This window comes from Tenrec ecaudatus (genome assembly GCF_050624435.1).
Source record: "Tenrec ecaudatus isolate mTenEca1 chromosome 2 unlocalized genomic scaffold, mTenEca1.hap1 SUPER_2_unloc_2, whole genome shotgun sequence".
Taxonomy (NCBI): domain Eukaryota; kingdom Metazoa; phylum Chordata; class Mammalia; order Afrosoricida; family Tenrecidae; genus Tenrec; species Tenrec ecaudatus.
The window spans coordinates 1,728,825-1,735,302 of NW_027457578.1; positions in this window are offsets into that span (position 1 = coordinate 1,728,825).

The window sequence follows — 6,478 nt, forward strand, 5'->3', positions numbered from 1 at the left end:
TTCTCTTACTTGTTTCCACAATCAAAGTTAATGGCAGCAGCATTCAAGAGATAAAAAGACACATTGTATTGGGTAACTGGTTAGCTCAGCACAACACCTCGTCAAACATTCTTATAGGACAGACTTTTGAGCCTTCATTCTCTTCCTGTTCAGAATTCCAACTCATTCCAGCATTATGCCCTATAGCTTGAATGTTTCTATCTACAGTGAAGTTCCTACACTAGTCATATCTCACATCTAACTCAGGTCATTCATCTTGCAATCATTCTAGCTATGACCTAGAGAGTATAAAATAATTTGAATAATTAATAATTAGAAAATAAAGTAAACTTTTTGGACCATGCTCGGCTATGAAACCATAATCTAGTACCCTTATTTTGTAGATAACCCAGGCTTATGTTTCTGCTCATATAATGGGCAAAATTATTGGTTTGGTTTGTTCTTGCTTGAAAATCACTTGAATATTCTGCCTAGTGTTAGATTTTCTTCAGATAACATGTACCAAGATATCCCCAAAGTTCATGCCACTTCATTATGTCTTGATATAGGGTGCTTTGTAGCTTGTGCAGTTGTTCACATGTAGCTCAAGAAGCAGGTACACAACATCCTTCAGAGGCCCCACCAGAAGGATTTGATGCGAAACCCCTCTAAGTGAACTGAGCTTTGCCTCAAACTCACTGGTAGCTCTGGTGAGAAGAAGCCACAGGGAGATGGTTGATAATATTCTCTAACATAAAATTACAATGATGTATCTCAAGTGATATATATATATGAATTTGTTCCCTCAAATTTAATCCTAGCCCCAATCTAAGAATAATTTGTTCTTATGACATGGCCCTGTTTGATGCTCACCTTCGTGAAGTTATGGATACTATAGCAAAGTGTGGTGAAGAAACTAGATTATACTGGGCTATCAGAAAGAAAAATGTCTGAGGTCTTAAAGGCATCTAAGCAGTCATCTAAATGAGGCATCAACTAAGTCCACATGGAAGAAACATGTGTGATCTAAATCCTGTGTTATCTAAAGTTTTTAAATAATATAATCCAAACATGAAGGAGGGATCAGAGCTTGAATTAAGATCACCTAGTTTGCAAAATTCTATGGATGACAGTGGGAGCACAAAATCCATTTTCAGGGTATATGCATAAATCAAGCTTCTAATAATCTGTTCTGAATATTGTTGAGGGACTTGAATAACTTTATTATCAGACAGAGAGCATTTTAAAGTGGATTATTGTATATTTAGTCAAGCTAAAATGTAACATATTACCATTTGATCTCCTTTTGTCAAATTTTACAGTTGTTTCAGGGTGTTGTTTTTGTTAATTACAATGAGTACAAGAAAGAAGAAAATGTTCTAGAATTTATTGTGGTAATTTTTTTATGTAATTAAACTACTGAAATTCATATGTAGATTATGTGCCTATAGAACTGTTTTTAAAAAGAAATAGAAGCAAAACCATATCGTAAAATTAAATAAATACAATTTAAAAGAAGCAAGCAAATTAATTAATATGTCCCCTCATTTGGCAGAGCTTTATTGAAAAGAGAGAAGTGTTGTAGAAATTCATTTGGGTATTGCATTTTAATTCAGGCATATAAAAATATTCCAACAGATAACCTTGGCCAATCATTGATTTCCTGCGTAAAAAAATATCAACTTAAAAGCTATGTAGACAAATGTTTCCTAAATTTGCAGAGTAGCAATGCATGTTGACAGACTCCCATTTACCATTGATCAGAAGTGGCAGGAAGTGTTTCTGTGAGGCCTACTCTTCTCTTGAATAGTCGATTTATCCTGGACGCTGAAGCAAATCAGCTAACCAAACCTCTTACCTCGCTTCTTCTGGGGGACCTCCTTGGATAGCAGACCTCGTTAGTATCTTGGCGCAGTTATTCTCAGTAGCTAACTACACTTTTTTGCCATTTTATTCTTTCTCCTTGTTTTCTGTCTCCTTCTCTAGTGCCATTCCCCCATGTGCACACAGGCCCATACAATACAACCAAAGGAGCAGAAATCCTGGCCCACAGGGCAATTTTGTTTCTTACTGGTAGTTGTACTCGTAATAGTTAGATGATTTTATGTGAACTGGGTACTTCTGGCAAAGGATGGAGTCAAACTGTATATCAGATCATAGCTTTGTGTTACATAGTTCGAAGTGTGGCCTTCTCATAAAAAGGATACTGGGAACCCCCTACTCACTCTGCGACTCTGCCTCCTGCTTTCTGGGACCCTGTTGGCCACTCAGAGTTGCCAGTGCACTGCCATGTTTCCACATACCTTGAATCCCCACAACTGTATACCCAGTGACCTGTGATCTTCCTGAATTCTGCAGCACTGCATGTGGCTAAGAGAGTCTTAAGAGGAACTTATGGACCAGTATTAGCCTTATGGATTTGAGTTGAAATGGGCTTGGATGATTTCTTTATATATAATTACTTCTTGATATGAAACTCTTATAAATATATGAGTGTCACTGGATTTATTTCCCTAGTCAACATGACCTAACACAACTTTATTTATTTAGTATTTATACTTCTATGATTTTTTATACTAGTAGCCTCTCACTTCCTTTTCTAGTAAGATCCCACCATCCTGAGAATATGCATTTCTCCCAGGCAAAAACAGATAGGCTTTTGGTTTTGAACATACTTTCTTTTCCCATTTTCCTCCTTGTAGAGAGGAATACACTCTTGTTGCCATAGCAACAGAGTTACAACACCCACAAGCAAACCACTCCCTGTTTTTTGTCTCTGTTTTCTCTTCTTCTCTATAATGCAAATTTCTTGCCCCTCTTTTACTCCTTGTCTTTTGCTTTCCATAACATCTCAAAGGAGAACAAAATAACTGTTCAAGAAGGCGAGAGAACACCAAATAAGATAGACCCCCAAGGAAAAATAGCATGATATGTAATAGTCACACTCCCAATTTCAAGGGAAAGGAGAGAATCCCGAGGGAAGCTATAAACAAACAAACAAACAAACAAAAAACAAAAGATACACCAATAAGACTAAGCTAAGACTTTTCAGCACAAACTATGTGGGCAAGATGACATGGAGTGACATAAGAATTCTGAGCAATAACAACAAAACAAATAACAGCAACCAAAAACCCGTCACCCAAGAAACCTATACACAGAAAAATCATGAGGAAGAAATATATTCCAAGACATAGAAATGAATGAAAACAAAGAACTTTTTACAAAAAATATTAGCTAGATAACTAATAACAAAGAGGACAACCCTGTGAGCATTTCACAGAAACGACCACCCATAAAGTAATATAATTAAAGTGGTACTCAAAATAACACAGAATAGAGGGGAACAAAGGCACAAATAAAACCACAAAAAAGTAAATGAAACCAAATGCACCAAAATCACAGCAAAAAATACAAATATATCAATAGTGACACTAATGTAATGGATTAAATGCAGCAATGAAAAGACTGAGAGGAGCAGAATGGATTATAAAAACAGATCCTTCTTAATTCTGCCTATAACAGACAAAACTTAAACGGAGTAACAAAAATAGAGTAAGAATCCAAAGCTAGGAGAAAAAAAATCTACTCAGCCAATAGCAGCCATAACAAGGTAAGAGTAGAAAACATATTTAAAGGTGAATAACAATAAAAGACAAGAATGGGCACTACATAATGGATAAAGGAAAAATACATCAGGAATATATAACCTTTATAATAATATGTGTATCTAATGAAAGGCTCTCAAAATTCATTAATACAATTCTCAAAAATTTGAAAACATAGCAAAGATATATAATTGGAAACTACAACATACCATACTAAAAGATAGATAATCAGGAAAGAAACTTAATAAAGAATCAGAATAGCTAAACAACACAATCAACCAGTTCAATCTCCTAGACTTATATAGAGCTCTCAACCCAATAACAGTATACTCTCTTCTCTAACACATTGGGGCATACCCAGAATACAACTCATGTACGGCCACAAAGCAAGTGTCAACAAATTTTAAAACATTGAGATCTTACAATCCATTTGATCACAATTCTATAAAACTGAAAATCAATAATAGAAAGAACAGGAATAAAAATACAAGCATATAGAGACTGAATAACATACTACTTAAAAACTCACTGGGTAACAAATCAAATAAGGGATGGAATTCAGGAATTTTTTGACACAAGTCAGAACAATACCATCATAACAAAGCTTTTGATACACAGTAATATCAGTTATCAGAGGACAATTTATAGCAATTAATGCAGATAGCAAGAAAGGAGAAACCAAAATGAATAACTTAACCCAAGACTTCCAATATCCAGAACAGGGTAACAACATAAATGAAAGCACTTGGATGTAGAAAATATGAGCAGAGCCATCAAAAAAGGAGAATTATAGAAGGTCATGAAGAAAGATTCAAAAATTAATGCCAGGACAAGATAGCTTCCATGGGATTTCCATCAAGTATTCAAGGAATAGCTGTTACCAATTCTACAAAGACTATTCCAGAATATAAAAAGGAACAGCAACTCATTCTATAAAGTAAGTATAGCCTGAATACTACAAGCAAGCAATGACAGAAAACTATGAAGCAATACTTTGTGAACAAAGATGCAAAAATTCTCAACAAAATTCTTACCATTAGAATCCAACAATATCAAAAAATAAGTTCATCGTGATAAAGTGGAATTCAGACCAGGAATCCAAGGCTTGTTCAATATTTGAAAAACTCATTGCAACCTACCACTTAAAATAAAACCACATGATCTAATTAGAGGTTGCAGAAAAAGCATTTGACAATATCCATCACCCATTTCTGATTTAAAACCACTCAGCAAAATAGGAATAGAAGGAAAAATCTGCAACATAAATAAAAGCCATATTCTAAACGTCAATGGCCAACATCAAGCTGAAAGGATGGAAATCAGAAGCATTTTCTCAGAAAACGGGAATCAGACAAAGATGGTCCCTATTGCAACATCATGCTGGAAGTCTTAGGCTTAGAACTGTTTGGATGACAAAATGACCAGGGAATGCAATTAGTCAAAGACGAGGCAAAATTCCCTATTTGCAGATCATATGTGTGTGTGTGTATGTATATATATATCCCAAAAGATTACATAAAGGTTGTACTAGCAATCTAGTAAACTGGCAAAATAGATTAATATAAGCCAAAATCAATTGGATTTCTGAATATCAACAAATAGAGCTCTGAAAATGGAATAAAGAAAACCATTTATTATTATTAAGAATGCAGGGAAGATGATGGACGAGGGGACTTGCATAGTCTGAGAGTTCTTTAGAGCAAAGTGGATTTGGTGTCCAGGTAGCTGAGAGGTAGGTGTCTAGTGAGTGAAATATCCCCCTGGGACAGCACCCCAACCCCACCCCCACGCTTTTGTTCTGAGCAGAGGGCTCTGAGATACAGGACCTGATTCATGGGGCATCTCTTGTCACTAGGCTGCTGCCATCGCCGCAGCAAATAGCTATAGCCCCACACCATCCCCAGACCGGGACCCCAAGCCCAGATTCGCATGCCTGCCCTGCTGAGACAAGTGCAGTGGTGCGGGACCCCCTACAGCAGTGGCCCACTTGTGGGACCCCACTAAGAGAGAAGCTTCCCTTTCCCATGATTCCCCTCTCCCCATGTGGCAGCGATCTACCCTTGGGCCCGCGTCCCTCCCTCCATTCATCCAAGGCCTGGGTAACTGACCTGCAGACACCGGGGGCTTCCTGAGTTAGACCCACCGGGGACCAACCACTCCCATTCCTGCCTGGGACCACTCCACCGGCACCCCGTTTGCCTGGCCACCCACCCCCGTCAGCTTAGCACCTGCTCCACTCCCGGCCCAGGAACCTGTGCTGAGCACTTCCCGCCGGTTCGGCCTGCAGCCAGAGCCCCATCCTGCTTCAACCCCCGACACTATATTTCCGCCACCTGAGCCACTTCAGGCTGGCCTGCACCGCCACGGAGACCTATGCCTGGAGCCTGGAGCACTAGACCTGCCTGTCGCGGGTGCCCCTTCCAACACAGACAGCCCAGGGTGCAACAGTGAGTGGTCCTGCCTACTGGGAGCATGAGCAATGGAGCTTTGCACCCCTGCTGGAGCGGCATTGCCCTACCTGGTGCACTGTGGGCATTCCAGTGCAGGCGACTCCAAGCTCTGAGCCTGCCGTGACACATTTCTTCCAAGGCAGAGGACAAGCGCCATTAACCGCTGTTTCCCGCCAGAGCTGCTGCTGTGCAATCCGGCTCAGACCTCATTGCTGCAGAGCCTGCGCCACTCACAGGGCCGGCAGCTAATGAGATAAAAGTCCCAGCCTGCTAGGAAGCCTAGGAGATGGCTTTCCCGTCCCGGCCGGAGCCGTCTTTGCGCCCCACCCAGTTCCCACTGCTGGGGTGCACTGCGGAGTGCCCAGCGCCAGCATCTAAGCCTGCCCCAGCCCTTCCCAGCGGGCATAGGAGGCAGGCACTGTGGCCTATGCCTCTCTCAGC